The sequence below is a fragment of the Bos mutus genome, chromosome X, assembly GCF_027580195.1.
Source record: "Bos mutus isolate GX-2022 chromosome X, NWIPB_WYAK_1.1, whole genome shotgun sequence".
Taxonomy (NCBI): domain Eukaryota; kingdom Metazoa; phylum Chordata; class Mammalia; order Artiodactyla; family Bovidae; genus Bos; species Bos mutus.
Window position 1 is genome coordinate 90,722,125 of NC_091646.1, and position 22,671 is coordinate 90,744,795.

General features: G+C 39.6%; 1 protein-coding gene and 1 non-coding gene across 5 annotated transcripts in view; one reads left to right on the forward strand and one right to left on the reverse strand.

Moving 5' to 3' along the window:
• USP9X (ubiquitin specific peptidase 9 X-linked) overlaps positions 1–22,671 on the reverse strand; it is a 114,546-nt gene that overhangs the window by 87,676 nt on the left and 4,199 nt on the right. The window lies entirely within an intron of this gene.
• TRNAC-GCA (transfer RNA cysteine (anticodon GCA)) lies at positions 5,916–5,987 on the forward strand. Its single transcript has one exon. It is a non-coding gene; the product is annotated as a tRNA-Cys (tRNA).

Below are 22,671 nucleotides of genomic sequence, written 5' to 3' on the forward strand. Positions count from 1 at the left end.
CTATACATACCTAGCACTAGACCTTCCTCCTCTGACCGATCACTACAAAATGAAAACCGTAATTACAACTAACTAGACAAACTATTATTTTGCAATTAATACTCTAGTACAGAACAGAAAGAAAGAACTTACACGTTGGTTTAAAATTTAACTGCAAAATGTGTAAGTCGTCTCATCTTTATTATAAGTCAATATGAAACATCTTTTAAGTACTAAGCTTTATTTCAAAATAACCACTATTTTAGTGTATTGGCTTATTTTAAGCCCAGAGTACTTAGATATTTTTGAATCTTAAACTGGAATTTCTATTGCTATGATAGATTCAACATGTTTAAAAACAAATTTTTTATGCATTGTAGTCTGGAAGAAAAAATATCCTTCTCTACATAGCAGTTCTTCTACAGCATAAGAAATGACACACATGGGGTATTACAGGTTTGACACACGTCCATGGACAGAGAAAAACTGCCAAAACCCTCAAAGTATATGAAACAGAACACAAAATTAAAATAAACAAACAACGATCAAAAACAAGTATGTACTTTTAATTATCTGTGCAATACCTGGACTTTTGCTTTTTAAAAAATCCCTTCTAAGATAACATTGAAATGTTAAGTGAAAATTATTGGGGGATAATCCCGACTAATTTTTAGATAAACTCATTTGCAAACATTGTCACTGTATTTGTTTTAACTAATTATTTAACTACCTATTATTATTATTTGTGACACACCTCACAATCAATTATATCAATACACCATGATCCATAGCCACTCTAAGTGGGTAAGGCAAAACACGTTTCAGTATTTATACTATCCAAGGATTTTTTATTTTGTGGAGTTGTTGGTTCTATTCCATTCAAAGTTTCTCTGTGGCTCTACAATTCTGTATCCCATTATTTACAATGGGTGTTTTTTTGCCCTACACCAAGTAATTATCGATACCAGGTGGATGTCCTACAATTCAACTCAATTCTGACACTATCTCCCGAAAGACAGCTCAAGATTTACTCTCCCCCCACTTCACATATCAGCCATAAATCCAAGTTGTCACCTGTGCTTCTGACCGACAGGCTACAGAATAGAGGCTCCAAAGACTCCCTCCTTGGGTTAATTTGCTAGAGCAGCTCACAGAAATCAAAGAAACATTTTACTTACTACATTATTGGTTTATTTATTGTAAAAGGATATAAGTTAAGGAACAGCCAGATGGTATAGGGCAAGGTATGGAGAAAAGGCATGGAATTTCCATGTCCTCTTTGGGCTCACCACTCGGCCCATATTTCCACGGGTTCACCAAACTGGAAGCTCTCTGAAACCCATCCTTTTGGGGTTTTAGGAAGGCTTCATTACCTAGGCACAACTGATTAAATCACTGGCCATTAAGGACCTCTAAGCCTTTCTCCCCTTCCTTCAGGAAGGGAGAGAGAACACTATTCATAGGGTTGGCTTCCCTGGCAACCAGCCCCCATCCTCAGCGATCTAGGGGCTTTTCAAGACACTTCATTAACCTAACAACAGACACCTTCCAGATCCTCACCACTTAGAAAATGCCAAGTTTTAAAAGCTCAGTCGCCAGTAACTGGGATAAAGACCATTTCTTATTATAAATCATAGTATCACAGGTCCCCTTCCAGTTCCATCTTAATTTGTACATTACTCTAGACAAGTTATGAGCACTTATGTACGGGGCACAATAGTAGGTCCTTTATTTATATAACCTCACTTAATCACCAGGATCCCTATTCCATGATTATCAGTCCAATTTAACAAACAGAAGCAGAAGCTAAGCGATTAAGTACCTTCAGTCTGTCCAAGATGGCATTAACATCTCTTTAGATCCTCAAAGCCGTTGGCTCTTCCATTATATACCATGAAGATTCTCTACAGCCCCAAGATGAAGATATTCTTTCCATATTTGAAGAGGGAGAACTAGGAGCGGGGTGGGGTGGGGCAAGGATGAGACTGATTTTTCTCTTAGAAGTATGGTTATTGTCAGGCCTGTCTGTGCCAATTATGTTTCTCTTTTTTTGGCATTAAAAATGATCACTACTGAATTTTATTAAAATGCAAGCCCTAAAATATCATGGCCCTGCTTAAAAAATCCTCAAAGACCCAATGAAGACCAAAATACTTCTCTAATGGTTTAGTATGCTCTAGAACACCCAACTTTGGGCTCATCTTGCAACTACTCTACCCAAAGCTGGTTCTAACTCCAATTCGCCTTCTTGTTGTTCCTTCAAAATGTACTTTCTCATGCTGACTGTGGAGCCTTTGCAAAAGTGGTCTTAGTCTGGCCCACCAATTACTGATGCACCAATCCTCAACTCTCCTCACTCAGAATCCATCAAGTACTCCTCCCAGAGGCTCTCAGAGGAAACTGCATTCTTCTTTCACAGCACCTGTGTATGATCTCGCTCCCTACCAGAACAGAAAAGCTCCACAAGCGGCAATTCCCCGCGGTGAGTGGTTAGGGCTCTGAAAGTCCACTGTAGGGGGCACGGGTTTGATCCCTGGTAGGGGAACGAAGATCCCACATGCCTCAAGGAACAGTTAAAAAAAAAACAAAACAAGTCTAAGGGCAGAAGCTGCATGCGCTTTGCTCATCATTGAATTCCAAGAATTCATTGGCACACAATAGGTAAACACTCAAAACAAAAAAAAGAGGGGGTGGTGGTGGTGAACTACAAGTCAAACCCTCTCCCTTTTCAGTTCTAGTAATTCCTTTTATGACGTGTCCAACATTATTTTTTCCACTCCCACTCACAGCACTCTAGGCTAGACTCCAATTTTAACATCCTGGACGGTCTCCACACTACCAATCTTTTTAGTATATTATTGCTAAATTAATGTCAACATTTTCAGTCTCTGAAACCTTTAGTTTTCAGAGAAAAAAACCTCTCTACTTTTTACATAATACTGTTCAAGATCAATCACAATCAGCCCTAACTTATTTTTCCAAGTCCATCTCTCATTCCTCAATTTCAATACCATCACAGTCAGGTTGACAAGCCTCAGAAAGTGAGGCAGAGTGAAGAGGCAGTCAAGTGGAAGAGCCAGAATTCTGAGGGAGTACAAGTTCCAGGGTGACAGTCTTAACTTCCAGGCCACGCACGAATAATGCTTGAAAATAGGGAGAAAACTACCATTAATCTCACCATATCCACACCTCCAAGATACAGTATCAAAATATTTATGATGCAGAAGCACATTTTATAAAACCGGATTTTTCACCTAATTTATAATTTCCTCATGCTAAGTATTCTTCTATATTCACCTTTAATGGCAGCTGCTGCTAAGTCGCTTCAGTCATGTCCGACTCTGTGCGACCCCATAGACGGCAGGCCACCAGGCTCCCCTGCCCCTGGGATTCTCCAGGCAAGAACACTGGAGTGGGTTGCCATTCCTTCTCCAATGCATGAAAAGTGAAAAGTGAAAGCTAAGTCGCTCAGTCGTGTCCGACTCTTAGCGACCCCATGGACTGCAGCCCACCAGGCTCCTCTGCCCATGGGACTTTCCAGGCAAGAGTACTGGAGTGGGGTGCCATTGCCTTCTCCACTTTAATGGCTACATATCACAAAATATTTTCTTCTAAATCACAACAGCTGTACTCCTAAGAAACATGGCATAATCAAAAATGATGTTATAAAAACAATAGTTCAATGGGAAAATGCCATTTCATGTCCATAACTATAAACCTAAATATCCCTTGGCAATTTTAAAATGCAGCCTTCACTCAAGAGTAAAGGCCTTTCTTTCTGTAGTTCCACCAGCACTGCCATTATCATTATAACAGGACTCATCATTCTTATCACACATTATGATAAAATTATACACAAAACCAGTCAAGGCAGCTATATTAAAGAGTCCCCACCCCTCCAGTGTGATGCTAGTTTTAGATAGCTTCAAATTCGATCAATAACTCAAGCTCATGCAAATGAAGATGTCTAATTAATCTCTGTTAAATCTAAAAACATTACTTAAGCTAAATGTCCGTATTCTATTATCATCACTATTAAACACACACACCATTAATTTTTGTCACTAAATCACCATGTACATCCACTTGTACTTCCTAGAAGTCATCACAACAGAACTGCATCCTTCATTCTAAACTCTGTGGCAACAGAAATTTATTCATTTAGAAGTGCTCAGTAAATGGTCCTTTTTATTCAAAACTTCTCCATACTGTATCTGTCAAGCCATATGTACACAATTAGGGTACCAGAGGTTTTTATATGTACATAAAAGCTTCAATAAATTCTAGCATCCTTCGGAAAGCATTCTCAAATGTGAATTTTTTAGTGGCTGTAGGCAATGAGTAATAAATTAAAAATGACTTACGGGGGACTTCCCTGGCAGTTCAGTGGTTAAACACCCCCCCATCCTCCTCAACACAGGGGAGACTGACTGGATCCCCGGTTGGGGGACTAAGATCCTTGTATGCTGTAAGTGTGGCAAAAAAAAAAAAAGACTTGTGGAATGATGGCATCAGAAGTTCTGTGGACACTCTCGCCAGTGAAACAACTGTAACTGGTAAAAACCATTAAAAAACTTCTGTAGTCTCTAGAAATGACCCTAAGGGTACACAGCAAATGAATACTAAAGAAAATCTACTCAGTAAAAACAGAGAGTCTGGCATTTTGAGCCAGCTCAGCAGGACAGAAGCCCCATTCCAGGTGGGTACAGAGAGGAACACAGGCTCTCACCCACAAACTCCCAGTCAACTCCTGCCCCCGCCCACCCCTCCCTCCCCTTAAGAGGAGGAAGATAGCAAGCATTTCTCATCATCCTCAACTCTCAGCTGCAGAGGCTCCCACTGCAGGGAAGAGCTGGGTGGGGAGCCTTCCTTCCATCCAGGTCCCACTTGCAGAGCAGAAGCTCTGACCCCAGGTTCAGCAGGCCAAGAATAACGCGGTCCTAATGACCCTCACTCCATCTCACTCACATGACTGAGGTTCCACACCAGGAGCCTAGAGGCTGCTGCTGCCACTCAACACTACTCATGAAGCAGGGGTACCACTGGCAAGCACCCCGTGAGGCAGGGCCACTGCCCCACCCCGATTCTGAAGCAATGGTGTAAAGGTTTTGTTCAAGGGGAGGAGGAGGCCATAAGGGAGCTCTGAAGTTCTCGCCAAGTGAGCTGACTTTACTTGGAACAGAGTAAAGGCAAGTTCGTGCCTGAAGCACTTGAACACAATGGAGGCTGAGATAATAAGCAATTAAGGGGCTGTCTGTCTGAGGAGGGCAACAAGCTCAACTTTACCAGAGAGAACAAAGGGAAAAAAACAGCAAAGAAGAGCCTCCCTGAGGTCAGAAATAAAAGCATTACGACTACTCACAATCACTGATTTTTAAAACTGTCCAGCCCTACAAACAACAGGTATTCAAACATATACACCCAAAACATTAATGAAAACTTAGGAAGTATTGGAAACATTAATAGTCATAAGTACAATCTATATTTAACTATTTCAAATCAATGATACGAAGAGATGGGGAGGAAAGCGAGAAATTAGGAAAACAGTATGGAATTAGCGTAGAAAAAGAATGAACCAAAAAGGAAATAAGGGAAGCAATGGGGCAGGAGTGACAGTTAACATCTACTGAGCAGATACTGCGCGTCAGGTATCATTGAAAAGTTTTAACCTATTAACCCATTTAATATTCAATCTCAAGAATTAAGTACTCATTATTACCATTTTACAGATGGAAAAAAATGAGGCACATAAAGGTAATCTGACTAAAATGAAATAACTAATGGGGGACAAAGCTAGCAAATTAAATTTCAAATCTAGATACCCTGGTACCAACAGTTTTGCTCATCTCCCCGCTATACTACAACTGCTATTTCAATTTCAGTGCTGGAGGAGAAAAGACCATAGAGGGGATAAATAGAAGGACTTCACCAATTCTTCCCTGGTGGCTCAGGTGGTAAAGCGTCTGCCTGCAATGCAGGAGACCCAGGTTCGATCCCTGGGTAGGGAAGATCCCCTGGAGGAGGAGATGGCAACCCACTCCAGTACTCTTGCTTGGAAAATTCCATGGACAGAGGAGCTTCGTAGGATACAGTCCATGGGGTCGCAGAGTCGGACACGACTGAGCGACTTCACTTCAATTCTAGCAAGTGTGTTAGTCAACCACTTTTGTTAAAGATCTCAAACTTATTTTGCCAGAAGCAGTATGGTATACAAAAGCAATTCTCTGGCCAGAAATATATGAACTTAAATTTCTACTCTGGTCCTTAACTGTGTGATCTTGGGCAAAATTCCCAAACCTCTTTGGGACTTAGTCTCCTCACCTGAGGAGGACACAAGGCTATGGTTGTGAGGATTAAATGAGGTAATGATTACCTTTAAATGTCAGAGCTGTCCAGTTAAGCATTAGTTTCCTTTCCTCTCAAGTAACATTTCATTGGAGGGGGGACACTTCAAAGACAACTATTTTGTTAACTAAGTACTGCGGATGGAACATGTCTGAGGGTTTGGGAGTGAAAAACACTTGGTAAATATGAAGTCTGGGGAAAAAAAAAATGATGTGTTCTGTTACAAAACAAGTACAGGCATACCTTGGAGATACAGTGGGTTCAGTTCCAGATCACCACATTAAAACAAATATCACAAAGCAAGTCACATGAATTTTTTGGTTTCCCAGTACACATAAAAATTGTGTTTACAGTATATTGTAGAGCAAATGCCGTTGGAAAAATGGCACCAACAGACTTGCTCGATGGCAGGGTTGCCACAAACCTTCAATTTGCAAAAAAACACATCTGTCAAGAGCATTAAGCAAAACACAATGTAAGGTAGTTTTGAGATTTACCTCACTAGCAAATACCAGTAAACACATCTGAAAATCATATTAGCTCATAAGCAACTTTCCCCTCAATATGCTAATATTTTGTACTAAGTAACGGCAGCTGAATGCAGCCTGAGGATGGGATAAAGGTCTGGACTGGAAAGCCGTCACCCTACATTTTTCTTGGCTCAGTCTAGCCGTATGCTGCTCTGTCCTGGAAGTACACATACTGTTCCCTCTAGTCTCTGTGCATTTTAATTTTATTTCAGTCTTGTCCCTAACTCAGTAACCTCCCCATTCCCTATATAGAAGGGTTACCTTAAAAAAAAAAAAAAAAAACTATATTTACTATACTTTGTCAGGAATTTAGAATCTTTTAAACTGTGCTGTTTATTTTATTGAAATTTTTATAGTTTTTGTTCTAACTACAAAATTATATAGCTTCTGAGTGATCAGTTTGCTCTCAATCCTGCTTTCCCCGGAAGTCGTGTTACTTTGTAGTGCCTGATTTTGCAGAGCATGAGGTTTCTCAGCAATTTCAACATAATAGATACACATGGAACAGATCATATTTAACCTCCAAGCATCTTTTTCTCTCTCAAGGTGGCCAAGACCTTTAGAGATTCCTGAAAAACTTTAATGGAAGAATGAATTTGAAGTGCCATGCAAAGAAGGCACCCAATAAATAGTAATGTTTTAACAAACACTGGTTATTTCTCCCTTGAAATGCTAGTTCGATTATTACGCACACTTGACAATTCTGAACCTTCCTGGGCTCCCTATGAATATGATCTCTAGATCAGTCCAGAGGAAAAGTATTCTCCCAACTGTTAACTACCAGGATTCTGTGTTCCTGATATACATATCATAACTGTGCAGGTTGAACTTAATAAAATGAACACCGTCAAAAATGTTAAAGTAGTTGCTTTTATTATTCTGTTAACATTAACACAGAAATCCCATATTTCAAAAATTTGCCCTATTTTTTGAAATGTCTCAAATCAAATCTTACCATCTGTAAGAGAATTCATAGCACAGCATTCCTATGAGAACTTGTGCTGGCTCTAAAGAATATGTTACAATAGGAAAACTAAAGAAACCAGTAACAAGACATCGAAATTATTCAGTGTTACACAGTAAGTAACCTATCTTTTGAGTAAAATAATGAACATGAACTGCCCTTTTAGGTATAAATATATTTTTCACTTATTAAATAGGGAAATAACCTGGTAAATATGGAATTGGAGCTCCAGTTCCAGTCATGTGACGCCAAGCATCAGAGTTCCATCAACAATATACTAAGCTGCCTCAAGTTTGCCAAATTTGGTTCTACCTTAACAGTATTTTAAAAAACTAAATTACTTTCTACTTTAATGCTGCTTAAGTATGTGCATAAATGAAATTAGAATTCAACTCCTTATGCTTACTGCTCTGCTACAAAACAAGTTCACAAACTAAATACAAACAAAACTATTACTGTTACTAATACGTGGCAGATGGCAGCACACCGCTGGCTGTTAGGGCAGAGGCTCCTTTGGGTTTTGCACGCCATCCTACCACCATCGCGCACCATGTGCGAGATACAGCTTTCCCACTTAAATGACTCCATCACTCTGTCTGTGTACATGATTTGCCATGACATCATTCTTCCTTCACATCAACACATCATTTGCGTGTTACATCTGCTTCTGTTGCTCTCATCTGACAAACCCTACAGTTGAACATTAATACATTAAAAACACAAAGCTAACGCAAGTGCTGAAATGGTGTGGCAGTTCTGGACTATCCATCCAGGTACCCAAAAACACATACACTCATATTTAATATCATAAAAATGAAAAAGACGTGTTTTAAAAAGAAAATAATTGTTCTAAATTGAGCACAAAAAGGGCACCAAAGAGATACATGTTTTTAAGGTTAGAACCTTGCAGGCCATCAGGGAGAGGTGCTCAGAGACTACTAGGATTTGGAAACTGCTCCAATTGTAGGAAATTCTACCTTTACATTTTCCCTTTAAAGTTCTCAGTTATAACACTGTAAAGCTCACTGCTCTCAGCAAGGTCTCTTTTTTATTGAGTCTAAAGTCTATTTCCCTTGTCACTGACACCTATTGCTTACAGTTATGCCCACTGAAACAAAAGTTAATAATATTCACCACTTTCTAAATTATAATCCTTCAAAATACTGAGATTTATACTGTACATAAACTCAAATCACTTCTCAAAAAAAGATACACTTTTCCCTAAATATTCCTTTATTAAACCCTTAAAAAGAGTGCGAGGTCTCAATAAATTTTAGTCCCTAAACAAATCAATCTACTCATAAAAAGCAAGTGAACATCACTGACTTAAAATATTAGACACGGTAACATATCAAATATCACAGAACATATGCCTACTTATCAGTCCACTCTTTGTTAAAAGACAGGTTAAGATAAACAACTCAGAGTTATTCATTAACAGCTCTTACCAATCTTTATCAAAATTAGTTAACACTTTCTTCCCTGGCGGCTCAGACGGTAAAGAATTTGCCTGCAATGCCGGAGACCCAGGTTTGATCCGAGTAGGAAAGGTCCCCTGGGGAAGGAAATGGCTACCTACTCCAGTACTCTGGTGCAGGAAATTGCAGGGACAAAGGAGACTTGTGGGATCTCAAAGAGTCGCCACAACTTGAGGGAGTGACACTTTCACTTAGAAGTTACTAATCCAAGCATGAACATGCTGATCCAACAAATTGAAAAGAGACTTCATTTCATTTAGTCATTTTATACACGGCAGATAAGATTGCCCAAAATTAGCATTTTCAATGTGCATCCAGTAGGTAAGTACTCGTTTTGCCTGAACCTTCACAAGACTAAATCACAAATGTAAAGAATCTGAAAAACCAAGAATTTGAAATTCCTTGTAGTCAATGAGATTATCTTCACTATGTCTGAAGTTATATACAATAAATTTTAAATAAGTCTTAAGATATAATTCAACTGTATTTATTCAGAGTTGTACAGCTATCATCAAAATCAATTTTAGAATATTTATCACCCCAAAAATAAACCCCATACTATTAGTGGCAATCACCCCCATTCCCTCCTGCTTCACCCCTAGCCCCAAGTTAATTGATATTTTTTGTCTTTATAGATGTGCCGGTTCTGAATACCTCTTATAAATGGTGCCATACAACATGGAGTCTTGTGACTGGCTTCCTTCACTCACCATGACTGTTTTCAGGCTCATCCAAGTTTTACCACGTATCATTTCTCTTTGCTGTTGAAAAATACTCCATTGTATGGTACACATTTTATTGATGTATTCATTAGTTGGACACTGCATTATTCTGTAATATGGTTTTATACATGTAGACTCCGCTGAGAGATAGAAGAAAAAAGCTATCCTTTCAAGTCTGCATGACTGTGTACAATTAATCCTAAAGGTTCAAAATAACATCCTGCAGTATGCCATGAAGGCTAATATTCAAATCAAAAGAGGAACTTATATAAAGTCACTGAACACGAAAACAACATTAAAAACTTTAAAACATTCTAATTCAATTATGGCCCCTCCCCCACTTAGTGTACTGAGACCTTAAAAAAAAAAAAAGAGAGGCCAGAGGTTAGCAATATTTTTGACCGATCGCAAATGAAATAAGAAGCAGAAGTGCTAAAAGCAAGGGAACCTCATCTTTAAAATGAGAGGCTGCATGCTAAGGGCCCTTTAGCTACATTTTATGCCTCCATGCTGTGGCAAAAGAAGGCCAAATTAATAACAAGGGGAATGCTAATGGAACTCATTTAGTCAGACATTATACAGTGCAGTGGTTAAAAATATAGAATGAAGACAAACTGCCTCAGTTACTTACTCGGTGTCCAAACTGGACAAGTTCCTTCACATCTGTATCTTGGTTTCCTTATATATAAAATGAGGACAATAGTGCTATGTTTTCAAGTTGCTGTAAGAATATATAGAAATTTTATGCACATATATAGGTGCTACGTGTGTGTGCTCAGTCATGTTCGACTCTGTGTGACCCCATGGACTGTAGCCCGCCAGGATTCTCTGTCCACGGAATTTTCCAGGCAAGAATACTGGAGTGGGTTGCCATCTCCTCCTCCAGGGGATCTAACCAATCCAGTGATCGAACCCTCATCTCCTGTACTGGCAGAAACTGGCAGGCGGACTCTTTACTGCTGAGCCACCAGGGAAGCCCAAGGATGAGTAGCAGGTCAACCCAATAAACGTGTGCGGGACAGAGGAACCTAAGGCAGTCAATGTGACAGCAGTTCAGAGTCACAGAAGACCAGCACCAATTACCAACTAAGGCTGATGGCATGCATAACTGGGCAGCATCCACAACCCTGGTTCTCCCCCTGTCATCAGATGTAATACAGATGTATTTTTTGGCCATGCCACAGCATGCAGGATTTTAGTTTCCCTGACCAGGGATCAAATCTGTGCCCCGTGCAGTGGAAGCACAGAGCCTTAACCACCAGACCTCCAGGGAAGTCCCTAGATGCAAATTTATAACAAAGAAAATTTGGCCTATACAAGTTCACTGGTGGTAAAACATGCACTCTTATTAAAACAAATCAGTAGTTTTAAGAGTATGCAAGAGTTATCTCTATCCTTGCCTATTCCTTAATGTATGTTTATATAGGTGAAATCTGGTTAAATAAAGGCAGGGTGAAATAAAATATCTATGAAAAAGATAATTTATCTTGGTGATATTACTGAATGTCATTACTCTGTGCCAGACCCTGAAAAGATAGACTAATAAACAGTTTCTGCCCTTAAGGAATTCACTAGTCTAGCTCCCTCCCCGCTAAAGGAACAGACAGCAAGCAAATTCTTTAAAATGTATTTCATAACTGAATTTCACACACACACACACACACACAAAAACAATAGCCAACCTGGGCTTCCCTGGTGGCTCAGTGGTAAAGAACCCACCTGCAATGCAGGAGGCTCAGGAGATGCAGGTTTGATCCCTGGGTCCAGAAGATCCCCTGGAGAAGGGTATGGCAACCCCACTCCAGTATTGTTGCCTGGGAAATCCCACGGACAGAGGAGCCTGGCAGGCTACAGCCCATGGGGTGGCAAAGAGTCGGCCACGACTGAAGCAACTGTGCACGCACACAAGCTTAGAGCATTTATTGGGATGCACTAAAAATAAAAGTCCTGGACAGTCCTGAACAAACTGAGAATGGAATAAGCTTCCTGGTTTATATCTTTTATGATAACATACTATTTTTTTTTTTTTACATTTTGCCCCCTCTTCGCCCATTTCTCCCATCCTACTCCCTACCTCTAGTAGTCACCAATCTGTTCCCAATACCAGTGAGCTTCAATTCGTTTAAGATTCCACATACAAGATATATTATAAGTTTTTTGCCTTTCTGACTTATTTCACTTAGCATGTTGCCCACAAAGTCCATCTGTGTTGTCACAAATGACAAAATTCCATTCTTCTTTATGGCCAAGTAGAATCCCATGGCCAGAGGAGCCTGGTGGGCTGAAGTCCGTGGGGTCGCTAAGAGTCGGACACGACTGAGCGACTTCACTTTCACTTTTCCCTTTCATGCATTGGAGAAGGAAATGGCAACCCACTCCAGTGTTCTTGCCTGGAGAATCCCAGGGACGGGGGAGCGTGGTGGCTGCCGTCTATGGGGTCGCAGAGTAGGACACGACTGAGGCGACTTAACAGCAGCAGCAGTATATACAAACATACCACAATTTCTTTATCCATTTATCTATCAATGGACACTTAAGTTGCTTCCATATTTTGGCTATTGGAAATAACGCTGCGATAAACATGGGGGTGTATACGTCTTTTCAAGCTAGTGTTTCCATATTCTTAGGCAAAATACCAGAAGTAGAACTGATGCATCATGTTGTAGTTCCTATTTGTAATCTGAGGAACCTCCATACCATTTTCCACAGCGGCCGCACCAATGTACACCCCACCAACACTGCACAAACGCTCCCTTTTCTCCACAGCCTAACACTTGTTATTTCTTGTCTTCTCAGTTTATTTCTAAAGTTTATTTTAATTGGAAGTATTCAGTCTCTCAAGTGCAAACATATTTCCAGACATATTCTAAAGCCATAAAATGCACAATTATTTTTTAAATTATCACAGGAATGTTAATCCTCTTTGTCACTACCAGATCAATTACTAGTGTATCTTAAAGAATCTCTTATTTCAGGGAATTCACTGAGCTAGTGACTTTGAGCAGCAAGACCCTTGGCTGTGCTGTATCTTCATTGCTGCGGAGGCTTTCTCTAGTTGTGGTGCACGGGCTTCTCATTGTTGTGGCTTCTCTTGTCGTGGAGTATGGGCTCTAGCGGGTGTGCACTTCAGGAGTTGTGGCTCCTGGGCTCGAGAGCACAAGCTCAATAGTTGTGGTGCACGGGGCTTAGTTACTCCGTGGCATGTGAGATCTTCCCAGGCCAGGGATCGAAGGCATGTCACCTGCATTAGCAGGCAGACTACTTTACTAGTGAGCCATCAGGGAAGCCCTTGCAAGAGACTTAAGTCATTTACTGGCCAAACTTCAATTTTATAGGTAAGAAAGAGTTAAATGGACCAATAAATAGAGTTTAAAAGACCAATAAGCATATGGAAAAAGTTCTAACATCATTAAACACAGGCAAATAGATACCGAAGCCACAATTAGATATTCCTAAATCTCCACCCAAATGGCCAAACTTAAAGGACCAACAATACTAAGTGCTAAGGAAGAGCAGCAACTACACTCATGGTAGGGTTCGAAACTAGTACAAATACTTGAGAAATCTGTTTGGCAGTATTTACTAAAGTTAAACACACATATACCCTACAAGCCAGCAATTTCACTTCTGGGTGTATACCAGAGACCATCAAAAGACACAGACTGGACTTCCCAGGCGGTCCAATGGTTAAGACCCTGTGCTGCCAATGCAGAGGACACAGGTTTGATCCCTGGTGAGGGAACTAAGATCCCAGATGCTGCGCCACAAGGCCCAAAAATAAAAAGTAAAGCTATATAGCAGGTAAGCCACTCCAAAGATAATATCAAACTTCCCTTGGGAGTCTAAGGCACTGGTTTTCAAAGTGTGGTCCACTAAGAGCCTTTCAGTAGACTGAACAGATCAAAATTGTTTTCACAAATAATATGACATTATTTGCCATTTTCACTGTCGTTCTCTCTGGAGTATACAGTGGAGTTCTTCCAGTCTATATAATGTACAAATTGAAGAAAGTAGTGGACAGAGACTCCATCTTTTTTCTTTTATTAAGTCAGATATGAAATTTTGCAAAAACATTTTTAAAATGTCACTTTTAACTTCTGTTTTGGAAGTTATTTTACATAGAAGTATTATTTATATTAACATGCAATGAGTTTGATTTTCAAACACACAAAAAAGTTTTTAAATGTCTCTGTTTTAGTTTCTAATATAGTAAGTATCAATGGACAGAACCCCACATAAATAAAAGCTCCTTGGGGTCCTCAATAATTATAAATGGGTCCTGAGACCAGTAAGTTTAAGAATGACTGGCCTACTGATAAACAATAAAAACGATAAGCTTCTTTTGCTACTTAAAGTGATGAAAAAAACACCAAGGTTTTCAACATTTTCTCTGAAACCATCTGTGCCAGACAAAAATCATTGCTACTATATTCATCTGCATACTTTCTTAAAGCTTAATCTGGACTTCAGATGCAGAGAAGGCAATGGCACCCCACTCCAGTACTCTTGCCTGGAAAATCCCATGGATGGAGGAGCCTGGTGGGCTGCAGTCCATGGGGTCACTAAGAGTCGGACACGACTGAGCGACTTCACTTTCACTTTTCCTTTTCATGCATTGGAGAAGGAAATGGCAACCCACTCCAGTGTTCTTGCCTGGAGAATCGCAGGGACGGGGGAGCCTGGTGGGCTGCTGTCTATGGGGTCGCACAGAGTCGGACACGACTGAAGCGACTTAGCAGCAGCAAGTCTGTAATCCCTAAATTTACAGTACAAGCTGTTGGGCAAGCACAATTAACCCACAGGATACTAAATAAAATAAACCCCTCCACACACACACACGGACAACCAAAAACAAGGGAGAGGAAAAATTCAAATTACATTATCTCTCCCTACTTGGGCTTAGGACTATTAACTTAAAAAAAAAAAAAACAAAAAAACACACCTTTTCCAATGTTCCTTTACTTGAAAATGTCTCTTCTTTAAGACTCCAGTTTTTTCCACATCTCTAGGCATACAGATAAAATTTACTAACTTAAAAAATAAAGTTCCTTAAGTCATCTCTTATCTAACACCTTGGTTTTACAGATAAGTGTAGTGAGGACTCAGAAGGTTAGTTAATTGATTTAACATATGGAGGGGGATACTGGAACTACAACAGCCCTTCTGACTACAAATCCAGTACACTTTCACTGACTACATCATTTTCATTTCAAATATGAAAAGTTTTTTTAAAACAAAAAACTCTCCAAAATAGGAGTCAGTGGGGTTACTGCAACTATTTAAACAATGACATTATTCATCCATTTTGTGTATCAATCTATTTAAAAAGCTGTAAAATATCACCTATACAAACCATGGAGAGCCTATAGTTAACACTTAACTGGATGCCAGCCAGATTCTAGTCCCCTACATGTTGAGGGAAAGGGTTGCTTTTATATATACATACATATATATGTATATATAAAATACATACATATTTTATACACATGCATATGTGTATATATAAAATATACACATATTTTATACATATGTATATATAAAATACATATACATACATATACAGAGAGGCATGTGCTTTGAGAATCCACTGTTTAAGTAGTAGAGCCACATTGAGAAATAGTCATTCTATAACACAGATTCCTTTCTCCTGATGACCATTCAATAGATCTGAACAGAAAGAAGCTCTCAGTGGAGAGTCGGGGGAAGGAGTTTAAAGGGAAGATAATAAAGGTTTTTAGCTAAGTACTGTTTTTTAAAGGCTTTCCAGGTGGCGCTAGTGGTAAAGAACCTGTCTCCCAATGCAGGAGAAATAAGAGACACGGGATCAATCCCTGGGTTGGGAAGATCCCCCTGGTGGAGGAAATGGCAACCCACTCCAGTATTCCTGCCTGGAAAATTCCACGGACAGATGAGCCTGGCAGGCTACAGTCCATAGAGCAGCAGAGTCAGACACAACTGAAGCGACTTATCACGCACTCCATTCAGTGATATGGAAGCCAAAGCATCATCTTCATATAAGTGAAGTCTCAGGTACCTCCTTCCTTTACTCCACTCCCCCCAAACCATGCGTGTGTACATGCATGCTCAGTCACTCAGTTGTGTCTGACTCTCTGTGACTCCATGAATTGTAGCCCGCCAGGCTCCTCAGTCCATGGGATTCTCCAGGCAAAAATACTGGAGTGGGTTGCCATTTCCTTCTCCAGGAGATCTTCCCGACCCAGGGATCGAATCCAGGTCTCCTGCATTGCAGGCAAATTCTTTACCGACTGAGCTACGAGGGAGAAAATAAAGACCACTTCCTACTATAGAGAATCAGAAAAAAGTTCATGAAGATGGCTTGTGAGCTAGGTGGCAGGCTAGCCACAAAGGGGAGATAGAGTTCCAAAAGTAAAGCCATGGGTAAAAAGCAAAGACTAGCGCATCCACATCAACTATGGATAGTTTGATTCGGTGGGAGAACAAGAAGTAACCTCGGAAAAGTAGATGGTAATTACATCCAAATGACCTATTTGGGTAAAGCTGACATGGTAAGAGTTTTGAGCTGTATTTGGGAAGAGAGAAGGAAGAGAAATGGAGGTACTTGAAGAACCTCATTTTTGTGGCTGTGTAGATGAACAGAGGGCTCCCCAGGTGGCGCAGTGGTAAAGAATCTGCCTGCCAATGACACAAGAGAAGATCCCTAGATTGGGAAGCTCCCCTGGAGTAGGAAATGGTAACCCACTCCAGTATTCTTGCCTGGAGAATCCCATGGACAGAGGAGCCTGGCGGGCTACAGTCTCTAGGGCTGCAAAGAGTCGGTCATGACTGAGCGACTAAACAGCAACGAGAGATGAACAGAAGCCAAAGAATCTTTCCATTAGTCTCCTTTCACTGACGTGATTCTTCTTCCCACGATGCACTAAGGTAATCCTCGTGTACTGTGCGTGTGTGTTCAGTTGTGTCTGACTCTCTGCGATCCTGCCAAGCTCCTCTGTCCATGGGATTTTCCAGTAGAAGCAATTCAAGATAGCTGACAGGGAGCTCTGATAATGACATTCATTATGAGACAGAGACTCCACTGGGCTTCTCCAAACCTCAGCCCAGACTCACAGTCTCTCTCAGCCCAGTTCAGCATACTTCAAGTTAAAAATTCTCAAGATTTTTGGATAACTATATTGTACACTTAATACTAATACTGTATGTCAATTATATTCAACAACAACAACAAAAATATTTTTGGTAACTGATTGATATCTACGTACAGAGAACACAGTAAACATATATACGTAGGCAGGTTAAATATAAGAAAATGAGACTTTCTGTAGTCATTTCCAAGAGAGTCTGGGCAAACGCTGTATATAGTCAGTACCCTTTCATACATAATGCATTCCCGAAAATGTGACAGAAGTCAAATATTTCAAAGCCAAACAACAGATTCACATGTTTATAGGGGTTTTTCCAACTCTCAGTCAGAGTAAAGGAAAGTATTATAAAATCCCTAATTACACTTCACCTTTCACATATAAGCTTTATTACATACTTGCCGTAGTTAATTTCCTATTTTGTTCTAATTATTTCACTCACCACTGAACAAAGTCAACCAACATAACCAATGAGCAGAACCTAATCCAGTAAGGTTAAAGATTCATGTCCCCAATCAGTTCCTTGCCTCAAAGACATTAGGTTTGAGCCCTCAAACTGATGCACTTTTGTTTTCCTACTCATTTTATAAAAGGACAAAATACAGTTGAACTTGCAAATTAACACACAAGACAGTGCTGTACAAATATAGCATTAACTGCCGAAATAGAACTGTTCTCAGACAGGCACTACCACCATGCAATCAAAAGACATTTGCTTCATTTCGGCTAATGGACAGAAGTCTGACTTAAAGAAGGGAGGTTACTTCCCTGGTGGTCCAGGGGTTAAGAATCTATCTTCCAATGCAGGGGATGGGGGTTCAACCCCTGATCAGCTAATTAAGATTTCACATAACTCGGGGCAACCAAGCCCACGCACCACAACCAGAGATGCCCTTGTACCACTAGGAAGAGTCCATGTACCACAGCAAAGACCCGGCGCAGCTCCCCCGCCAAAAAAGAACAAAAAGAAGGGAGGTTAATACATAGTGTATTAAAGTACTGAGTATACAAAAATCTTATGCATCACAGTTAAAGACTAACATGTTTCAATGGTAAAAAGTACAGAAACAGGAAGCAGAGCTCAAAGTTCTTGTACGAAATCCACACTCTATATACATATACATATATACACAATTAGACTACTAACTCTTACCTCCTTTCCCACTCCACAGCACAGTTTAAAGGTCGGGTGGGGGGGGAATAAGATTGAAACCAGGACTGACAACAGTGAAAATAAACATTGAGAAAGTGAGATAGCTTAAGAAAAAAAAAAAAAAAAAACTTAATTCAAAACAGTCTGGCACCTTTTTAGTGTATATGTGAACCATCCTTAAACTTCAATAGCCACCAAAGAAGAAAAGCAAGAAATACATAAAATAAAACAGGTCAAAAATAGTTAAATTATACTCCTGATGTTACTCCCACTAGCAAAGAACAGAAGGCCCCTAAAAGAGGGATTGAAGAAAAGGCAAGAGAAGTGGGGACGCACACAAAGTGTACCAAGAATCTGGAGTCAGATGAACAGAGGACAGGGGAAAAAAAAGTTTTAAACAGCAGGAAAGTTGGAAAATCATATTAAAATCAATTTCATGATTTTTGAGCAATATTTACCAAAGCAATATCTAAAAAAGGAGCAGCAGAGTGAGGAGGGACCCAAAACAGCGTCTTCTAGGATGAACAAACAGCACACTCTGAAGTCCTGAGGCAGAAGTGGAGGCAGAGGACAGGAGGAAACACGACTTAGTCAGCTGATCATCTGATGAGAACCTTTAAACACACAGCTAATAATAAGGTTGCTTCCACATGACGGAATTATCAGGGGGTGGAGTCTGTGTGTTTTGCTCCTTGCTTTCATTCTCTTATGCTACCCAAACTTTTTAACAGAATAGATAACAGTCGTTTCATAATTAGAAAATTTTAAAAAAGCATATAACATCTTTAGAAAGCTTTCCATCAAATAATAAATTGGTTTTAAGTATTTAAAAGCAAGTTTTGGTGTTCTGAAAAATTCATTTAAACAGAATATTATCCCCTAAGAAATCAAATTAATGAATATTTTGATAACGAACCTTTCCAATTTAGCTTTCCTTTAACATGAGTATCAAACACCACTGTACTGCTTTTAAAATGGTGCTCTTTGTCCCCAGACTCCAGTTCTAAAGGGTTTGTGGAAATTAATTTTTAAACTCCCTCCAACCAGTATGTATAATGGGGACAACTCTGTTTTGTTCACCTTGTGCATCTGTTACCTGGTATATTACGCAACAGGCATTTAACGTGTAATCATTGAATTTAAAGTACAAAGTAAAACAAAATTAAAAATATTCAAAAAGATTAGATAAAGCGATTAACTCGAAGAAAAGTAGGATATGCTCGATTTCACCTCTAAACCAGTTAATTCTCCAAGACTAGTTCCATGCTTGGGAGTTGTTCGAGAATGCATGTTCTCGGGCCCCATTCCATACTTGGACCCAGCATTCTGTTTTAACAAGCCCTCCAGGTTTGAGAACCAATGCTCCATACCAGGGCTGCCAAACTACAATCACAGATCAAATCTAGCCTCCTGTTTTTGTACAGCCCACAAACTTTAGAATGGATTTCACACAGGGTCATTATAATTACAATCAACTTGATGGCAGAGCATTCGAACTTTAAACTCCCAATAGGCAAAATACTGTATTGTTAGTCCTCCCCCCCATTCTATGCCTCTTATTAGACCAGAATTACAATTAATTGAACTCAATTATCATTATAGTTTAAATTTTATCAACAAAAAATTTACCTAATAGCTTTAATTTTGCCTCTTAGAATGCAAAGACTACCGTCTATAATATTTACAATCTGGCCCTTTACAAGAAACAGCTTGCTGATCCCCGCTCTGAACTCAGGCAGTGTTATTAAGGAGAGGCCAAATCTTTCTACACTACCTAGGCAGAACATGGGTCCAATACCATATAATTTCCTTATCCAAGTTAAACAGGGTAGACTTACTTAGAAGTTCTAAGTAGCTAGCTGAAAGAAAAGACTAGAACAGAGCGGAAACCAACTACCTAAACTAACAATTCTTAATAATCACCACAGTCAGTAGGAATGAAATGGACATTAATAAATTGACAGGAAAAAGAGGTTTCCCCTGCTCCTTTTCTTTCTGTTTTCTTCTCTTCCCACTTCATAGGCTCTGTAGCAGAGGATCAGATCCAAGACAACCAGCTCAAAACTGTCCCAAGGAAAACAATTCTTCGGTAACGGTTGGCCAATTAGTCTAAAGTGTTCAAAGTGTACATGATTGATCAGTTACAGAAAAGATAACCAGAAAGGGGCCATAATACAATGATACATCAATTTTGTACAGGCCATTCTAGACATCAGGAGTCAAACATTCCCCCAAATGTTGCCATTCAGGCAGTCAAAGTGATTGTTTACAATTTGGGGGAGAGGTTTCTTTTTGTTTTGGGGGGTTTGTTTGTTCTTGGCCACAAGGTGAGCCATGTGGGATCTTATAGTTCCCCAACGGGACGGAACCCATGCCCCCTGCAGTGGAAGCAGAGTTTTAACCACAGGACCACTAAGGAAGTCCCGGTAAATAATGTTACTCTATGTGTTCTGTAATACACAAAGGTAAAGGACAGAATCTCTGACCTTTTTTATCCATTATTAAGAAAAGATTTTAAGTGTGAATTTTGAATCACTACAAAGGTCACGGAATCCAAAGAATTCAGTAATTAACGTGACTTGTTAGATATGGAAATAGCTTCACATAGAAGCTAGTCTATGCACACTATCTTAGTGAAGTTACTTAGTTTGTTGAGCCATGTGCCACACCTGAAAAACAAGGAGTTTGACTAGATTGTTCCAGGACTTCCAGGACTGCTCATCATAAAAGGATTATCTGGTCAAGTTAAGTGACTCCAAGTAATAAAGGGGGGGGGGGGGCCGCAAAGAAATAGAGGAATCATATTAAGAAAATGAACTAAACGTCCAACAAATAATTATTGAAAGTCTATGTGCCAGGCATATGTCAATGACTTAGGATCTTGAATCTGATCAGATAGATGCCACCAACCTAAAAAGAATTTGAACTAATAAAATTAATCAAAGCATCTGAACAAAATAAGTAAGACAAACAAAAAACATACAAGCAGTGCAGAGGTAACTGACAGAGTATCAATACAGAAAAGGAATGGTAAAATAACGGTTGACACCAGAGTTATGTAGTAGTTACTGGCCCAAAATTAAAAGCATCCTAAGTACGGCTATTTCTAAAACCAATACTAAAAGAATACATGTCTGCTGTACTTGACATCTGGGCTCACTGGAGAAGGCTGGCATTCATAGGGAAATTCTATTTAATTTACTTAAAGAGGATAAAAGGTAAAAGGCAAGTTCCACTGGCTTAAACCATAACTAAGCATATTTCTTGCATGCGTGCATGCTCAGTTGCTTCAGTTGTGTCTGACTTTATGTGAACCCATGGACTGCAGCCTGCCAGGCTCCTCTGTTCACGGGATTTCCCATGCAAGAATATGGAGTGGCTTACCATGCCCGCCTCCAGGGGATCTGACCCAGGGATCGAACTCATGTCTCCTGCACTGCAGGCGAATTCTTTACCGCTGAGCCACCAGAGAAGCCCCAGCATATTTCTTATAACAACTTAATTAAGGCCCCTTCTATAAAGCACAATAAGGAATAACAAAATTAGAGCTAGGAAGGACCTTAGAGACCAGCTAGTCCAATGGCCCTCACTTCATATAACAAAAGCTTCCAGACAACAGTAATCTCTAGAACAGTGCCTGGCACATGGTAGATGCCAAATAAATATTTGATGAAAAGAAAACTAATGCCTTAACAGGTATTAATACTGTTAGTATTAAAGCTGAAACTCTAAGACGATGCTCAGTAAGAGATAATGAATAAATATGTGTGTTAACTCAGAATCTCATCTTCCCTTTTTCTAAAAAACATTGCCAAAAAATAACCTAGCTGCTCATCAGAATCATATTCTTAGTTTTTAAATGCCATTTGCTACCTCAAATCTACTCAATTATAATCTCTAGAGAGTAAGACCCAAGCAAATACAGTTTGAAAAAGCTGCACAGGTGATTCTAATACACAGCTCAACTAGAAAACTGTTAAGACAGTGACTGTAGAACTGGAAACCCACTAGCTATGAAATGCATATAGAGAGAGTGTGCGTGTGCTGAGGCCCAAAAGACTAGCATAGGCACATTTTAAGAAAAAAATTTATGTAACACATCTCATCTTAACAGTATGCCTTTTCACACCATATTCCTTAAAAACATATTACATTGATCATTATATGCAATAGTAATAACTGAACGATAAATTCAAACTCCAATATCAGACCTTTCCTGATATCTTTTTTCCTTATGATGGACCCTACAGCATAGAAAATAGGAAAACAGTGATCATTAATATAACAGATCTGTGACAAATCATGTGACACCTTAAGGATGCTCACAGACTCTGTATTAGCAGCCTTCTCATATAGAATTTAGCACAATGGACCAAGGG